The following is a 19,810-nucleotide window of genomic DNA, read 5'->3' as shown; positions in this document are numbered from 1 at the left end:
TGTGGCAGGGTAGCTGAGCATTCAGTTATTAGTAGTCCGTATCAATTATCTGTGTGTCTTAAAAGAATTTTAATATGAGTCAATACTGATAAACAGAATACTTTACCACTCTCCCTCAATATTTTATATTGTGAAATATTTACCTTTCTTCATCTATAACTTCAAAAATGATAACCATTTTCTCATAATAATGGCCACTGATCTGTTGGCAGGTGCATAATTTAATCTTCTTCTCATTAAGTAGTTGACGAATATAATTATGTATTTTCTGTATGTTTAAAATGTCCTAAAATTTGCTTTCATTAGTCTATCTGAGCGTGCTTTGTTTATTTTATTGTGTAATAGGAGTCAAAGACTTTGACAGCAATTAATTTTTTTTTTTCAAAAAGTTGGCATAACCACAGTAGTAATCAGGGAGCATAAGCATAGCCATGTGTTCTAGCTCCATTGAAGGAGCTGCAACATATTTCTGTAGTCTATTCTCCCACATAAACTGAACTGCTTTGAACTGAAGTAGAATGCCCCTTGTTGATTGTTGTGTGTATTTCTCCCTAACATAATCATTCACTATAGTGTTTGATACTAAAGACATTACACTTATCAAATGTAGCTGATCAGAAACAGCCTGAAAAGCTTATAGGGATGCTATAGGATAGAATGTGATCAGAGATAATTGCTAAGAAAAAATTAGATACATTGTGCTGTTTCTGATTTAATTAGCTTCAAATTTAACCAGTCAAGTAATTGGGTTCACAAGTTCAAGCAGCCTGCCAGAGACAGTGTTGCTGAACATGTTCTTCATTCGGTTACCTCAAACTGAACAAGAGAGTGATAAAAAATTAGAAACTGGACAGTAGCAAGGATTGAATCTGAGCCAGTGGCTCAGCCATCTCACTTGATACCGTCTACCTTGGAGAACCACTAACACTAATGGTATCAGCTTGTGTTGCAGAATTTTATCTGCTAAGCATTCAATCTTTTTTGGAAATCTTATTTACGCAGTTGATCTTCATTGGAAGTGTTTGTGTAGTTACGAATTTATGTTGACAGTTAACATGGTGATAGGGGGATCACGATTGGATGAAAGAATGAAATATGTTAGGCAGGGGTCAGTATTGATGTTGGGTTGAGTCTTTGAGCCTGATTATTGCAGTTGGCGGCAAAAATGCATTTCCACTGTAGGGACTAGTAAAAGACAAGAATGTCTTTAACAATCCCAACATGAATTTGGGAGTGGGGCAAAAGATATGCCCTTTGGAAAGGACTGATACTTGTGTGAGACTGAGGCCTTTGGAGAACAGATTTATGACTTTGACTGTGCTACATGTACTTCATTGAACCCCATACCTAAACATCATCACTCTGCCCCCAATCCCTGTCCCTTTCTCTTCCTTTCCCTGCACTCAGTTTCCCCCTTCCCCAGCTCTGCTTTCCATCGTGGCACCTAGCCAATCTATTCCATCCCCACTACGTCCTTTCCGTCTTCCACAGGCAGCAGAGCAGCTTCACCCTAGCCACCCCATACCACCTCCTTAGCCCCACCACCCAACCCACTAGATTGCTACCCACATCGGATGCAGACCACAGTTAGGGCCCCCACCCCCGTTTTGTGTGTGTAGAAATGTTATCAAATGTTGGTTTCCATAACTCTTCATATATCTTGTATGAGGGAGAGTTGGATTATTTGCAATGACAAGGAATAGAATAGGAATGCCCTAAACATTCTAGTTTAAATGCCCATTTTATGTTACTTCATTCTTTATTCAGAATTTAGAAACTTATTAATGCGTATAGGTATCTTGTAAATAACTGTCACCAGATGGAGCTATGAATATTGCGACTATTGCTATGAACTTCCGTGAATTTCTATGTCTACAATGTGGGCTTTAAAATACTAACCACTGAAAAATCTGAGGGTGTGAACATTTTTGTATTTTTATTCCTTTTTGGCGTAAGTGACTGTCATAAGTGACAACTCTTGTATCAACTTCTTTTCAGAGTAGTTTGTGCTCCCCAAATAACTATAAATTCTAACATAATGTTCTTACTCTGGCATACCATGAGCATAGTGAAATGAAACAGAAGTACTCGGAATGTGTTGTAAGGATAACTTCCACCTGTGCAGTTCAGAAAAGCTGGTGGCGGAGGGCAGGATCCAGATGGCCCAGGTAGTGAAACAGCCGTTGAAATCAAGCGTATTATGTTCAGTTTCATGTTGTGCGAGAGGATGGTGTAATTTTTCATGGCTGTTCATGCTGATGGACGTCTTGGAGGTAGTCATACCAGTATAAAAAACTGTGCAGTGATTGCAGCAGGGCTGGTGTATGACATGGGCATATCAGCTACTCTTCCTCACTCCCTCTAAATCGCTGCTTTCATTCTGACAGTTGCATTCTGGTCTGAGCTGCTACAGATGTGGATCATGTTTACATCAGATGTGTTTGCTAATGTGAATGATAGTGTGTGTGTGTGTGTGTGTGTGTGTGTGTGTGTGTGTGTGTGTGTGTCTTCTTTCCTGAAGAAGGCTTTGGTTGAAAGCTAAATTGTGACAGTCTTTCTGTTATGCCTGTCTGCAGCTCAGTGTGTCGCCTGTACAGTTAGTAGCAATCTAGCCTTTCCTTATTTTGTTAATATTTCAACTTAGTTTCCATTGTTTGATTTTGCCATACTGAGATCTGTTAGCTTTCACGAAAATTTTCCTTTTGAATAAAAAAAAACACAAATAATTATTTCTACTCCATTCTCGCCTGATGGAAGCAACTAATGAATTTATCACTTTTTAATGTATCTGGTTGGACATTTTGAGTGCTTAAGCACGCCAGGCAGCTTTCCTTTCATTTGGCACTTTGTGTTGTGGCTCTCTTGAGTCTCACAAGTCACTGTGAATCTGTATTCTTCTATTAACAGTGTCAACAGTGTAAGAAAAGGTAGATTGCTGCTTACCATATTGACAACATGCTAAGTTGGAGACAGGCACAATTAAGACATTTACACTTAAGGTTTTGGCCCGAGCTGCCGGAGTTGGTGGTCATGAGGGTGGTGCGAGGTGTGCTTGCTTGTGTGATTGAATGGTGTGTGTGTGTGTGTGTGTGTGTTTTCCAACTTTTAAATTGTGCCTGTCTGCAACTTAACATGTTGTCTTTAAGCAAGTATCAATCTATCTCTCCATACATTGTTGATATTCCTACCTGGCTTTTCAACAAAGGTAGTTCGTTTGCAAAATATGTGAATGTGAGATTGAGTACTCTCTGTGCCTTCCACACAGGTGATTGTGCAGACTTGCTTTGGATGTTCCATTGAAAGACTGATAATCAGCTGAATATAAGCAAGCACCTATGTATGCAAACGGAACATGACTGACTGCAATTTGCTGGCACTTGCTTACAGTTAACGCTATAGGGGTACTTGTTCATTTTTTGTGCGCTAGTGTAAACCAGGCATCAAAAGAGCTGTTATCATATCTGATCTTGCTTCATGACCAAATGTATTAACATGAACAATTCTAAATCATTGGGCCCTCAAGCGGCTCATGACTCTGCCATGAGTACGTGTGTAGCGAGCATGCCAAGCTATTGCAGCACCTACATCTTTCCTGTGCTCCACACTCTCATCTTTGACTCTCTCTCCTTGTCTTACTGACTTTCTCAAGGCGGTGTCTTCTGATGTTGACGTGGCTATTCAGTATGCTCAGCTTTCCGTTCTCAGGATACTCATTTGTTTGTCCATCACCTTCTGGCTAAAGTCATTTTTGGTCACCTTCTGGGTTTTGCCTCCATTTATCAATCTCCCCACCCCCTAGTGTGGACTGACTTCGGAAGAACACCTAAAATAGTGCATACTACATGCAGTGAAAGATCATCTACGCACAATACTGACATAGGCTCTCTTATATGCACTTCAAAGCCGATGCGTTCGCCAAACCAACATGATGGGGTGCCTGGATGAGCCTGCTGACAACGTAGGCGTCACACTGCTAATGCCTGAGCTGCTAGCTCCCCACCTGTCTTCTTGAGGTGTCAGGACTCCTGGCAATGGCCAGTGTGCCATATGGCCTATGCTGTGGGTGGATGGCACCTGAGGCGAGAGCCCTTGAGAAGAGGGACAAGCCAGATGTATGGGAGCAAAACAATTTATCCACAATGTAGTATGTACTTGAACTGATGGGGATACTTTTACTGCAACAATGGATTGATTGATCAAAGCTGCCTCTGCTGCACAGTCTACTGCACTTCAGGCTTGTGACTGTCTGGCTGACATGCCAGTGACCATTGCTCCAGGAGAGAAGCTACAGGCTCATCTGGAATGACAAGGCATACATTTTGTCCTACATGTCCATAGGATAATCAAACAAACATAGGTGCCTCTGAAAGGCATGTCCTCCCTAAAAATGACAGTTATGGTATACAGGTGCGACATGAAACTCTATGTCCACCCACCCATGAAATGCTTCAGATGCTTAGCTTTGATCATATGTCATCTTGTTGCACGGCAGACCCAAAATGCCATATCTGTGAATGATCACTCCACGGAGATAGTCCTTGTGAACAACCACCTTTGTGTGTCAGTTACATTGAGCACCATCCTCCACATTTAATGGTTCATCCAGTTTTCAAGAAAGAAAAGGAAATACATGAATATAAATCTTTTGATTGCCTGTTGTATAGTGAGACATGGAAAAAAATGTGGATACCTACATCTTGTTAATATGATGATCAATTATGTGGAAGTCACAGCCACCATACCACTACCTAAATACACTCCTGGAAATGGAAAAAAGAACACATTGACACTGGTGTGTCAGACCCACCATACTTGCTCCGGACACTGCGAGAGGGCTGTACAAGCAATGATCACACGCACGGCACAGCGGACACACCAGGGACCGCGGTGTTGGCCGTCGAATGGCGCTAGCTGCGCAGCATTTGTGCACCGCCCCCGTCAGTGTCAGCCAGTTTGCCGTGGCATACGGAGCTCCATCGCAGTCTTTAACACTGGTAGCATGCCGCGACAGCGTGGACGTGAACCGTATGTGCAGTTGACGGACTTTGAGCGAGGGCGTATAGTGGGCATGCGGGAGGCCGGGTGGATGTACCGCCGAATTGCTCAACACGTGGGGCGTGAGGTCTCCACAGTACATCGATGTTGTCGCCAGTGGTCAGCGGAAGGTGCACGTGCCCGTCGACCTGGGACCGGACCGCAGCGACGCACGGATGCACGCCAAGACCGTAGGATCCTACGCAGTGCCGTAGGGGACCGCACCGCCACTTCCCAGCAAATTAGGGACACTGTTGCTCCCGGGGTATCGGCGAGGACCATTCGCAACCGTCTCCATGAAGCTGGGCTACGGTCCCGCACACCGTTAGGCCGTCTTCCGCTCACGCCCCAACATCGTGCAGCCCGCCTCCAGTGGTGTCGCGACAGGCGTGAATGGAGGGACGAATGGAGACGTGTCGTCTTCAGCGATGAGAATCGCTTCTGCCTTGGTGCCAATGATGGTCGTATGCGTGTTTGGCGCCATGCAGGTGAGCGGCACAATCAGGACTGCATACGACCGAGGCACACAGGGCCAACACCCGGCATCATGGTGTGGGGAGCGATCTCCTACACTGGCCGTACACCACTGGTGATCGTCGAGGGGACACTGAATAGTGCACGGTACATCCAAACCGTCATCGAACCCATCGTTCTACCATTCCTAGACCGGCAAGGGAACTTGCTGTTCCAACAGGACAATGCACGTCCGCATGTATCCCGTGCCACGCAACGTGCTCTAGAAGGTGTAAGTCAACTACCCTGGCCAGCAAGAACTCCGGATCTGTCCCCCATTGAGCATGTTTGGGACTGGATGAAGCGTCGTCTCACGCGGTCTGCACGTCCAGCACGAACGCTGGTCCAACTGAGGCGCCAGGTGGAAATGGCATGGCAAGCCGTTCCACAGGACTACATCCAGCATCTCTACGATCGTCTCCATGGGAGAATAGCAGCCTGCATTGCTGCGAAAGGTGGATATACACTGTACTAGTGCCGACATTGTGCATGCTCTGTTGCCTGTGTCTATGTGCCTGTGGTTCTGTCAGTGTGATCATGTGATGTATCTGACCCCAGGAATGTGTCAATAAAGTTTCCCCTTCCTGGGACAATGAATTCACGGTGTTCTTATTTCAATTTCCAGGAGTGTATTTCCAAACCTGTTCTCCCACCACCGTTCTCTTTTGTGGTTCCTTTGGCACCATCTTTGGGAACATCTTCTCGCACCTGTCCAGAAGGAACAGCTCCCTGTTCCAGTATCTTCTAGTAACATGGATCCCTCTTGGGACCCCTTTCCCCTGAAACTTGTAGATCAGGAGCCTATGCTAGCCAGTGGCTGAATAAGCTGTGGGCTGTGGTACCCAGGGCTGCCCGCTCTTCAGCTGTCCCCACATTCATCGTGGATAGGCCCTTGTTATTGTCATGGTCACCAAAGGCTGAGGAGGAAGTGGAGAGTAATAGAGAGAAGGCTACTCTGGCAACACTGACTACACCAGATCCCCCTATATCATCAGATTCTGAATCAATACACGTATATGTGGGTCCATCCCCATCTGTGACAAACAATTATCTTGGGACGTAACTTGTCTACCTGGTTCTTTAATGTCTAACCTGGACAGCCATAATGTGATCATTCAGTGGAACTATAATGGATCGGTTATCACCATTCGTTGACACTCCGTGCTTACCCTGCATTCTGTCAGAAACATGCTGATCATGGGAGATGATCTGGACTGGTCTGTGCGCTGGTTCACACAGGTGTCATCAGTAAGTGACAGCCCCCCCCCCCCCCCCCCCATTTTTCTCTATTTAGCGACTTCCTTGTGCACCAAACCCTTTGAGGAAGTACCACTAAGCATGGTAGGGGCCTTCCACTTGACCAGCTTCGTACCAACCATGATCTACATCTACATCCATGCTCCGCAAGCCACCTGACAGTGTGTGGCGGAGGGTACCGTGAGTACCTCTATCGGTTCTCCCCTCTATTCCAGTCTCGTATTGTTTGTGGAAAGAAGGATTGTTGGTATGCTTCTGTGTGGGCTCTAATCTCTCTGATTTTATCCTCATGGTCTCTTCGCGAGATATTCATAGGAGGGAGCAATATACTGCTTGACTCTTCGGTGAAGGTATGTTCTCGAAACTTCAACAAAAGCCTGTACCGAGCTACTGAGCGTCTCTCCTGCAGAGGCTTCCACTGGAGTTTATCTATCATCTCCGTAACGCTTTCGCGATTACTAAATGATACTGCAACGAAGCGCGCTGCTCTCTGTTGGATCTTCTCTCTCTCTTCTATCAACCCTGTCTGGTACGGATCCCACACTACTGAGCAGTATTCAAGCTGTGGGCGAACAAGCATACTGTAACCTACTTCCTTTGTTTTCGGATTGCATTTCCGTAGGATTCTTCCAATGAAGCTCAGTCTGGCATCTGCTTTACCAACGATCAACTTTATATGATAATTCCATTTTAAATCACTCCTAATGCGTACTCCCAGATAATTTATGGAATTAACTGCTTCCAGTTGCTGACCTGCTATATTGTAGCTAAATGATAAGGGATCTTTCTTTCTATGTATTCGCAGCACATTACACTTTTCTACATTGAGATTGAATTGCCATTCCCTGCACCATGCGCGAATTCGCTGCAGATCCTCCTGTATTTCAGTACAATTTTCTAATGTTACAACCTCTCGATATACCACAGCATCATCCGCAAAAAACCTCAGTGAACTTCCGATGTCATCCACAAGGTCATTTATGTATATTGTGAATAGCAACGGTCCTAAGACATTCCCCTGCGGCACACCTGAAATCACTCTTACTTCGGAAGACTTCTTTCCATTGAGAATGACATGCTGTTTTCTGTTATCTAGGAACTCTTCAATCCAGTCACACAATTGGTCCGATAGTCCATATGCTCTTACTTTGTTCATTAAACGACTGTCTCCTCAGTGATGGTACTACCAAACACGTCAGTGTTGCCCATGACACTTTTCAGCTATTGATATCTCTCTCTCTCTCTCTCTCTCTCTCTCTCTCTCTCTCTCTCTCTCTCTCTCTCTCCCCCTCCCTCCCTCCTTGGGTACTTCGAAGACCCAACTAGTAATTCTGTGCCTTTTGCTGTTATCCTTCTGTCAGATTGCATCAATGGGGTTGTGCTGGACATCTCCCATGGGATCACCCACAGTGCTGGAACTGCTATTCCTCTCTTTACAGGTCCCTTCTATCGCAGGCCAGTGCTTTGGTGGACCAAAGAATTGTAGTAACAATAGCCCTGCGACATTTTAAGCGACACCTTTGAATGAGTTCATGCTAAGTCTCCTTACCTAATTCATTATAGTGAGGAAGAAATCCGTGAGCGCTATGTCTCCTCCCTGGGAAAGAATGCATCAGCTCCATAGTCACAAAGATCCACAACTACAGCTGATCTCTTCCATCAAAATAGTTTCTGTAATGGCATGTCAACTCTTGCTGAACACCTCGCAACTCATTTTGCGATGGAAGCTATGAATTGAAGACATCCCCTTTTCTTCACACCCTCAGGATGACCAGTTACACTGAGGTGACAAGTCGTAGGATAGTCATAGACACATACACACATGATGGTAATATTGCGTACCCAAGGTATAAAAGGGCTGTGCATTGGCAGAGCTGTCATTTGTACTCAGGTGATTTGTATGTAAAGGTTTCCACTGTGATTATAGCGGCACAACAGGAATTACCAGACTTTGAATGCGGAATAACAGTTGCAGCTAGACGCGTAGGACATTCCATTTAAGAAATTGTTAGGGAATTTAGTATTGCAAGATTCACAGTGTCAAAAGTCTGTTGAGAATACTAAATTTCATCCATTACCTCTCACCATGGACAACGCAGTGGCTGATGGCCTTCAGTTAATGACCGACAGCAGTGTCCTTTGCATAGAGTTGTCAATGCTGCAACACTACATGAAATAACTGCAGGAATCAATGTGGGGCATATGATAAATGTATCCAAACAGGGTGTATATGCTCTGGGAAATCCAGGAAGAACCTGGGAAATTTTTTATTTGGGAGAAAACCAGGGAAAACGTGGTAACTTCTTAGAATTCCAGGAGTTGTTCATTATTTTAGTCTTCAGCTACAATTTTGTAATTTTGACTGGTAAGAACTGATATTCTAACAAAGAATTTTACTGTATCCCATTACTGCACCAATAAAATGCAAATGAGAGAATAAAACCAAAATAAAATTTAAGTTGCGAAGGAAATGTACCATTGACAGCAGAAAAACTCAGTGCACACACAAGTGCCCAACAAAAGCAAAATGTGTCAAAACTTTAGGACGAAGACAGTAGCGTACCTCATAACAGCTAACTGCTTCCTGTGAGCGTGATGTCATGACTGTTAACATGAAGTTCGTTTTGAGCAGTCGCCAGCAGGCTCATGAGCATGCGCAGTTCAGTTGCGTATGAACAATACCTTGGCTGCAGCAGTAGCAAGAAGCAGTCATGCTACACAGAAACATTTTTCTGGCACCCGAGCTCCCAGAATGGCACATATGCAGAGCAGTCTGGGTTGTAGCGGGGAGGAGGATAGTTACCCGTGTACACACTTAGTGATTTTTTTCTGTTTCCTCTTAATTTACAGTTCACACATCGAAACAAAACAAAAAACTGATTTCTGTGTCTGTGAATTATCAAGTGAATTAAATTACATTCGTATAATTACAGAAGGCTAAAATATGTTGTTAGCTTCAGTTTCCTGATTTGATTTGATTTACATGTTTTTGGCAGTCAAGCATTGATTGCCTTAGACAACAATGAAATTTTTGTCTGTTTGCTAAATAAGTCATTATGCCATAATAAAGAACCAAACATGAGACAATACGATACTGGTACGCCAAGAAAATTTGCATCTTGAAAAGTGCACTGAAAAGCATATCAGGTTTGGGCGTACTTCCACGTGAATGTGTTCTTTTAGCCAAATTATGCATTTTAGTATGGTTTATAAAATTCCTATGCTCTTGGAGTATCCTCTGATGCCCTATTTCTTTTATGACATCATGGAAGATCTCTCAATGCTACGAGTTTGAACATAGGGCTCCCTACATCATCGTACCTGTCGCAGTAATGCCTGTTTTCTGGCACACTCTGGCAGCTGCTGAAATGGACCCATGTCTAAGAGGTCATGGGAAAATATTGCGAATAGTTCTTTGAAAAAAGTTGTTTTCAAAGGAAATTTCCTTTTACGCAAGATGAACTATGTTACGTATGAGAATGTGCAATGAGTTTCTTAAATCACAGAGCATTTGACTCTCATTTAAGACTTAACACTTTGAGGACCAGCCACTTAGAATAATGTCATTGTTGAAAATTTTGCCGACAAATTTGTGTGATGTATCTTAAAGTGTAACACACGCTAAAAGTCCAATATTGTAAGAGAAAGCTTAGCTTTTCTTGTAGCTTATTGATCTTCAAGGCCAATATTATGTATGAAAACTTAGCTGTTCTTGTAGCTACACTGTGTACATTAATTTGAAATGTTAACTTTTCCTGTTTGTGTGTTCACACCACTTAACAGTGATGTTGCTATTGGCTGACTGCATCATCTGTCCTATGCTCTGAATATCTGCTGTCATTGACTGGCAAGATCACTTGACAGGAGCTATGATTGGTTTACAATAGCGTATTCCTTAAGTGAGGCGCTGGAGGAGTTTCGGTGTTAAATCATCTCCTACAGAATGGACATTCCGACCTTTCACCTTTGAGGTCCCCGAAGGAAATCTCAGCAACCCCATGGAAATGGCAAATGGTGAAAACTCTGGCACCCTTGTTGGCGAGGATTGTCTGAAAGGTGTGATGTGTGTTTTGTGTTAGACATGATTTATTTGCTCTTGTAAACCATGCTTTTATCTACAATACCCACCCCCTTTCAAAACCTATACAAACCCTCCCATTTACATCACATCTCATAAAAGGTATAAAATACTCTATACAAAATGGAAGATTTATACACTCTGGTTTCACAGTTGTTTCATTAGTCACCTCATATTATATTACCCATAAATATAATAATCTATTTAATTTTATATTGTCTAGATATCACTTGTTTTTGGTGATTCTCTTAAATCAGTATCTATTTTATTGTCAGATCTGGTTTCTTAAGTAGTAAGGTTACAGGATAGTAATAGATGTTAGGAATAGATGACAGAATAGTTTAAGATTTTATGGGAATTCGGTGCAGGAAATCTAATTTGGAAGAAACATTGAAAACAACTCGGGGTCCAATGGTCGTCACTCCGCCCGTTAACTCAGAACGTTAACGTCCCTGGGGGATATATGACTCCACCTGGGTCCCATGGATCTGATATTAACTTTTCTTGTGCAATGGTAGACCAGTATTTCTCTTCAAATTTCTTTTGGAAGTCTCCCCAAGAAGAAAAATTCACAATATTCATGGTTCCCCGTTCTGAGGCTTCTCCTAGAAGGTAACCTGCAGCAAATTCAATCTTTTTAGAGTCTTCCCAATTTTTCGGCGAAGCTTGGTTAAACCTTTTCAAGAAATGTGTTGGCTGTACATCTCCATCGGGCATAAATTTGGGGAATTGCCTGGATAACCCTGAATCAGCCCCCCATTGCAGATCAGTCATCACTTCACTAGTTAATACCACATCAGGTGAAGTTACCCTTTTGTCTACTTTATGCCTGCACCGTTATCTCCCCACGTATGCCAAGGGGTAGATGCCCATCCCCTGGGGCATGGGGACTCCCGGCGATGGCCATCCTGCCAGGTGGCCTTTGCTGCAGCTGGGTGGTGCCTGTGGGGAGGGCCCCTGGTTGGAGTGGGTGGCATCGGGGTGGATGACACGCGATGAAGCGTAGTCCATCATCTCTTGCTGGTGGTGAAACATGAGCAGTCTCTAAGTGGTCACGAGCTCAATTCAACGCACAGAAGTACAACCCTAAACCGTTCCCCTCCCTGGCCACACTATGGGAGGAACGTCAGGCTAAGGATAGCAGCGGATCTTATTCGCCCCGATACCTTGTATGTTCGAGAGCTTATGGGAAATCTTTCATGACGATGAAGCCTCAGTTTTTTGTTGAGCATTTAGAGAACAAGTTCGGGGAGGCAGAGTGCTTGTCCAAAATGAGATCTGGGTCAGTCTTGATAAAAACAGCATCCTCTGCCCAGTCATGGACAATACTCACTTGTGACAAGCTGGGGGATGGTTTCTGTAACCATCACACCCCATAAGAGCTTAAATATGGTCCAGGGTATCATATTTCACAGAGACCTTCTTTTGCAGTCCGACGATGAGCTGCGTGCCAATTTAGAGCGGCGAGGTGTACATTTCGTCCGGCATGTCCACCGGGATCTGAAGGATAATCAGGTTGCCACCAGAGCCTTCATCTTGTCCTTTGAGGGTGATACATCGCCTGAGAAGGACAAGGTGATGGTCTATCAGTATGATGTAAAGCCCTATATTCATCCCCCAATGTGGTGCTTTAAGTGCTGGAAGTTCAGCCATATGTCTTCCCGCTGTATTTACTGCGGCACCTGCCGAGATTGCATACGCCCATTACATCCCAATTCTCCATGTACCCTAATTTCCATCTGCATCAACTGTGGAGAGCACCATTCGCCTTGCTCGCCTGACTGCAGGATTCTCCAGAAAGAAAGGGAAATCATGGAGTAAAAGACCCTGGACAGACTGACCTACACTGAAGCTAAGAGAAAATATGAACGCCTGCACCCTGTGCCTATGACATCGTCTTATGCCGCTGCTACAACAGTTCTGGCACCATCAGATCCGCCAACCCAGATCACCTGTCAGAGCCAGAAGACTACACCTGCCCTCTTGGTGGTGGGGAATTTCCCTCCCTGTTGCTCTTGCACCACCTACTTCGGGAGTAACACCCCTCCCCCCCTCCCCCAACCATCGGGGACGTCCGTCCCCACTTCTAAGCCGGAGGAGCGTAAGTCTTATTTGGCTTCTCTCGCTAGGGTGGGGTCCCTTAGGCCACTCCCTACCCAGGTTTCTTCTAGTGGAAAAGACGAGACCCACCAGTGGCTGAAGAGCCTAAAAGCAGCTGGCTGTAGGGCTTTTTCGAGAGAAATCCAAAAACAAAACCCCTAAGACCAAGGAAATTGTGGTGGCACTGACACCACCGCTACCTACAAGCTCTGCGGCTGAGGATGGGGTGGACATTCTGGCAGCAGGTGACTCTGAGCGTAAACTGCCTCATTGAATGAATGTTCCATGCCTCCCAGTCTCACAATGTCATCCTCCAGTGGAATTGATGCGGTTTATTCCACTGCCTGGCTGAGCTACGGCAACTGTTAAGCTTCACACGCACTATCTGCATTGCCCTCCAGGAAACCTGGTTCCCAGCAATGCGGACCCCTGCCCTCTGTGACTATAAGGCATATTACAGGAACCGTAGCGACTATAATCGTGTGTTAGGTGGAATTTGCGTTTATGTCCTAAACTCGGTCTGTAGTGAACATGTGCCCCTTCAGACTCCTCTTGAAGCTGTGGCTGTCAGAATGAGGAGGACACAGGAAATAACTGTCTGCAGTGTATACCTTCCTCCAGATGGTGCAGTACCCCTGAACATATTAGCTGCACTGGGTGAATCAACTCCCTAAACCTTTCCTACTTCTGGGAGATTTTAATGCCCATAACCACTTGGGGTGGTACCGTGCTTACTGGCTGAGGCAGAGATGTCAAAAATTTACTGTCACAATTTGACCTCGGCATTTCAGTGTGGCTCATGGCTCATGGTAGTTACTCAGCCATTGATTTATCAATTTGCAGCCCAGGACTTCTCCCATCTATCCACTTAAGAGCACATGACAACCTGTATGGTAGTGACCAGTTCCCCATCTTCCTGTCAGTGCCCCAGCGTCAGGCACACGGACTCCTGCCCAGGTGGGCTTTGGACAAGGTGGACTGGGGAACTTTCACCTCTGCTGTCACCACTGAATCTCCCCCACACGGTAACATTGATGTGATGGTCGAGCAGGTGACTAGCACAATTGTTCCCGCGGAAGAAAACTAGATCCCTCGCTCTTTGGGGTGCCCGTGGCGTAAGGCAGTCCCTTGGTGGTCACTGGAAGTCGCTGAAGCAATTAAGAAGCGTCGGTGAGCTCTACAGCGGCATAACTGGCACCCTTCCCAGGAGCACCTTACAGCCTTTAAACGGCTCCATGCCCGTGTTTACTACCTTATCAAACAGCAGAAGGAGGAGTGTTGGGAGAGATAAGTTTCCACCATTGGGTGCCAAACGTCACCTTCCCAAGTCTGGGCAGAGATCAAACTTCTTTTTGGGTACCAGGCCGCAACAGTTGTCCCCAGTGTTACCATAAATGGCGAGTTATGTACCGACGCAAATGCGATTGCCGAGCATTTTGCTCAAGCGCTTTGCATCGGAGAATTACCCCCAGCCTTTCGCACACTCAAACGGTGGCTGGAAGGGAACGTCCTCTCATTCACTACACGCTGCAGTGAATCCTATAACGCCCCATTTACAGAGTGGGAGCTCCTCAGTGCTCTTGCACATTGCCCTGACACAGCTCCTGGGCCTGATTGCATCCACAGCCAGATGATTAAACATTTCTCATCTGACTACAAGCGACATCTTCTAGTCATCTTCAACCGGATCTGGTGCGATGGCGTCTTTTCATCGCAATGGCGGGAGAGCATCATCATTCCGGTGCTCAAACCCGGTAAAAACCTGCTTGATGGGGATAGATATAAGCCCATCAGCCTCTCCAACGTTCTTCATAAGCTGCTGGAATGTTTCCAGTTTTCAGCCCCAAAGTCGTGTATCGTGCACTTCTGTCGGCGTTGTACCGTTCCTCCGGTACCTGCCCTTTACCTTAATGGCATTTCACTCACTGTAGTGCAGACATCAATTCCTAGGACTGGTTTTCGACGCTCGATTAACTTGGTCCCTCATCTTCGCCAGCTTAAGCAGAGTTCTGGCAGCACCTCAATGCCCTCCGTTGCCTGAGCAACACCAATGGGGGTGCAGATCGCTGTACGCTGGTGCAGCTCTACAGAGCCCTTGTCCAATCCCAAATTGACTATATGAGTGTGGTTTATGGTTCGGCAGCGCCTTCAGTATTGCATTTACTCGACCCTGTGCACCACTGTGGGGTTAGATTAGCGGCAGGAGCTTTTAGGACGAGTCCGGTGACTAGCATACTGGTGGAGGTTGGTGTCCCTCCACTGCAGATCAGACGTGCACAACTGCTCGCCAGTTACACAGCACACATTCACAGTTCCCCTGAGCATTCAAATTACCATCTCCTTTTCCCGCCCGCTGCATACCGTCACCCCCGTCGGCGGCCCAGATCAGTGCTAACGATTGCGGTTCGCGTGCGGTCCCTTCTCTCCGAACTGGAGTCCTTCCCTTTACCACCTGTACTTGTGGTCCATTCATGTACGTTTCCATGGTGTATGCCTCAGCTGCAGCTTCGTTTGGACCTTTTGCATGGCCCTAAGGACCCGTGAACCCCGCCACTCTCCACTGTCACTTCCTCTTGATCCTTGAAGTTTTCCGCGGCTCTGAAGTGGTTTACACCGACGGCTCAATGGCTGATGGTCATGTAGGCTTCGCATATGTTCTTGGAGGACATACTGAGCAGCACTCCTTGCCAGTTGGCTGCAGTGTTTTCACTGCAGATCTGGCAGCCATATCTTGTGCTCTTGAGTACATCGGCTCATGCCCTGGCGAGTCATTTCTCCTGTGTACTGACTCATTGAGCAGCCTACAAGCTATCGACCAGTGCTACCCTCGCCACCCTCTGGTAGTGTCCATTCAGGAGTCCATTTATGCCCTGGAACAGTCCCGCCATTCCGTGGTGTTTGTGTGGACCCCAGGACCTGCTAGAATCCCTGGCATCGAACATGCCAACTGGCTGCCCAAACAGGTGACATGGAAACCGCTTCTGGTGATAGGCATCTCCGAAGCTGACCTGTGTTCTGTATTACACCAAAGGGTTTTTCAGCTTTGAGAGACGGAATGGCATAACTTCACGCACCACAAACTGAATGTCATTAAGGAGACTATGAATGTTTGGAAGTCTTACATATAGACCACTCGCAGGGAATCAGTTGTCCTCTGCTGGCTCCGCATTGGCCAATATGTGGCTAACACTCCTTACCTACTCCATTGTGAGGACCCACCTCAGTGTCGCTGGGGCTCCCTAATGACAATTGTCCACCTCTAGCTGGATTGCTCACTTTTAGCCGCTCTGCAGCAGACTTTTAACTTTCCCAGTACACTGCCTTCGGTGTTGGGAGACAGTGCCTCTACAGCAGCTTTAGTTTTACGTTTTATCCGTGAGAGTGGATTTTATACTTCTATGTAGGTTTTAGCGCATGTCCTTTGTCCCTCTGTATCCTCCACCCTAGTGAGTTTAGGGTGGAGGTTTTAATGTGTTGCAGAGTGGCTGGCTTTCCCTTTTTATTCTCGTGGTTGGCCAGCCACTGTAATCCGCTTTCATGTTTTACTCTCTTCTGTTTCTAGCATATCTCTGTTGTTTTCTTGTCCTCTTTTGTTCCCTTTTAGTGTTCGTTGCCTTCCCTTCATTCTTGTGGCTTTTCCTTTCTTTCAATTTTCTGTTAAATGTTTCGTTCGTTTTATTCTCATACTTGTGGCATTGTTTTATTAGGAACAAGGGACCAATGACCTCGTAATTTAGTCCCTTCTCCCTCCTTTAAATCAACAAACCAACTAACCATTGGCTACTGTTGCGATCCACTGTGTTTTCCCCATAAACAGGGAGGAACTTACTGTGAATCTATGTGGCAGAGTAATCACCGGTCTCGAAGAGGGACTCCATCACCGACCATTGTCACAACCTGACATCTACTCCACAGTCCATAGTGGCTCACGTGTAGGTACGAGGAATTACTTTTATATACCAAATTATAGCTAAATGTTCCAAGTATGTTCACAAAAAAAAAAAAATTCATTCTCCTCCTGCAAAAAATAAAAAAAATAGACAACTGTGCAAAACTTTCTGAACGCCCTTTGTGTATAATTTAGCATCAAACTCGAAGTAATTTTGGTGTAAGACAAGTTTTGTTAGTTTATGATTTCTGTAGTACCTTGTACTGAGATTTTTCTGTATTCAATTATTTTTTGTTCTATGATATCTATCATTTCCTGGATTGGAATGTTCCCCCCTTGCGGGTCGGGGTCTAAGAACAGGCCCGAGGTATTCCTGACTGTCGTAAGAGGCGACGAAAAGGAGTGGCGGTCCCCTGTAGGGTTTGACCTCAATTCTTCAAAATTTTTCCGAAGAGCGTGCCAATTGGGGAAGGGCGCCTTACAGGGTGTATCGTGTCTGTCGTGCCTTGAGATCTGTAGCCCGCTTTCTTGTTGTCGCATTGCAGGCCCACTCGTGCTCCATCTCTTGGGTGAGGACACCTTCCTGGGTTCATTTTCCACCATGCGCTATGCAGTGTCGCTTTCTGCGCCGCTGATGATCATGGACTTGTTTCCACCTGATATCCAGCATGGTAGCCAGTCCATTTTGGTGGGGCCTCCATGCACCCTGTTGGTTGTAGCTCCCTGACAACATAGGGATTGCTCTGCTGATGCCTGTGCTGTGAATTCCCCACGTATGCCAGGGAGTAGATGATTGTCACCCTGGGCCATTGGGACTCCTGACAGTGGCCATCCTGCTAGGTGGTCTTTGCTGTGGCTGGGTGGTGCCCGTGTGGAGGCTCCCTGGTCGGAGTGGGTGGCATCAGGGCGGATGACACATGATTAAGTGTACCATGTCATCACTTGCTGGTGATCAAACAGCAGCAGTCTATAAGCGTTCTAAGTCTCAGTACAATGCAAGGAATTACGACCCTAAATCATTCCGCTCTCTGGCCACACTATGGGAGGAACGCCAAACTAAGGATGACAGCAAACCTTATTCATCCTGGTACGTTGTATGTACGAGAACTGGTGGGGACTCCTTTGATTTGATGAAGCCATAGTTTTTTTTTTTTTTTTTTGTAGACCATTTAGAGCACAAGTTTAGGGAGGTGGAGGGCTTGTCCAAAATGTGGTCAGGGTCAGTCTTGATAAAAATAGCATCCTCTGCCCAGTCACGGGCATTACTCGCTTGTGACAAGCTGCAGGATGGTTCTGTTACCATCATGCCTCATAAGAGCTTAAATATGGTCCAGGGTATTATATTCCAAAGGGACATTCCTTTGCAGTCTGATGACGAGCTGCGTGCCAAGTTAGAGTGACGAGGCATTAATTTTGTCCAGCGTGTCCATCATGGTCTGAGGGAAAACCGGGTTGCCACCAGTGCCTTAATCTTGGCTTTCAAGGGTGACACATTGCCCAAGAAGGTCAAGGTGATGGTCTATCACTGTGATGTAACGCCATATATACCTCCCCTTATGCGGTGCTTAAAGTGCTGGTAGTTAGGCAATATGTCTTCCCGCTGTACTTTCCAGTGTCACATGTCGAGATTGTGGATGACCAACACATCCCAATACTCCATGTGCCCTGCCTCCCATCTGTATCAACTGTGGAGAGCATCATTCCCCTTGCTTACGGGACTGCAGGATTTTACAGCATGAAAGGAAAATCGTAGAATAAAAGACCCTGGACGGAGTGACCTACGCTGAGGCTAAGAGGAAATTTTAGCGTCCCCATCCTGTGACTATGACTTCTTCGTACGCTGCCACTACGAGAACAGTTGTAGCCCCATCCGTTCTGCGAAATCCGGTCAGCTCTTCGAACTGGAAGACTACACCTGCCCCCTTGATGGTGGGGGGCACTTCCCTCTCTGTTGCTCCCACATTACCTACCTCAGGAGCACTGCCCCCCAACCATTGGGGACACCAGTCCCCACTTCACAGCCAGAGAAGCATAAGTCTCCTGTGGCTTCCCTCGCTAGGAAGGGGTCCCTTGGATCATTTCATTCCTAGGTTTTTGCTAGAGGGAAAGATGACTCCCACCAGTGGCTTTAGTTCCCAAAAGTAGCTGATTGTAGGGTTTCACGATCATCCTCAGTCCCGGAGACTGAATCAGTCAATCCCTCCCAGCCAGAGAAACCAAAAGAGCAGCGAGAGAAATCTGAAATAAGACCCCCAAGACCAAGGAACTTGCGGTGGCACCAACACCACCACTACCTACAAGCTTTGCTTCTGAGGATGAGATGGAGATTCTGGCATCTGTTGAGGACCTAGATCTCGCCGGACCCTCAGACATTATGGATACAGACTGCTCAGGAAACAAATAGGTGACAGCAGGTGACCCTGAGGCGCAAACTGCCTCATTGAATGGTGCATGCCTTCCCAATCTCACGACTACGTCGTCATCCGATGGAATTGCCGTGGTTTTTTCCACCGCCTGGCTAAGCTACAGCAACTGTTAATCTTTATACCTGCTTTCTGCATTGCCCTCCAGGAAACCTGATTGCCGGCAATGTGGAATCTGCCCTCCTCATCTATAAAGGATATTACAGTAACTGTAGCAACTATAATTGTCAGGTGGGGTTTACGCGTATGTCCTGAACTCAGTATGCAGTGAACCTGTGCCCCTTCAAACCTTCTTGAAGCTGTGGCTGTCAGGATAAGGATGACACAGGAAATAACTGTCTGCTACGTATATCTTCCTCCAGATGGTGCAGTACCCCTGAACATATTGGCTGCACTGATTCATCAGCTCACCAAACCTTTCCTACTTTTGTGACATTTTAATGCTCATAACCCATTGTGGGGTGGCACCGTGCTTACTGGCCGAGGCAGAGATGTCAAAAATGTACTGTCTCAACT

The 19,810-nt window shown here is 45.9% G+C and overlaps 1 protein-coding gene across 2 annotated transcripts in view; it reads left to right on the top strand.

Moving 5' to 3' along the window:
* Positions 1-19,810, top strand: part of LOC126253169 (clathrin interactor 1) — a 194,017-nt gene that overhangs the window by 4,104 nt on the left and 170,103 nt on the right. The gene's annotated exons all lie outside the window — the stretch shown is intronic.

The sequence above is a fragment of the Schistocerca nitens genome, chromosome 4, assembly GCF_023898315.1.
Source record: "Schistocerca nitens isolate TAMUIC-IGC-003100 chromosome 4, iqSchNite1.1, whole genome shotgun sequence".
In the NCBI taxonomy this organism is placed as follows: domain Eukaryota; kingdom Metazoa; phylum Arthropoda; class Insecta; order Orthoptera; family Acrididae; genus Schistocerca; species Schistocerca nitens.
This window is presented reverse-complemented; position numbering and strand designations above follow the sequence as displayed.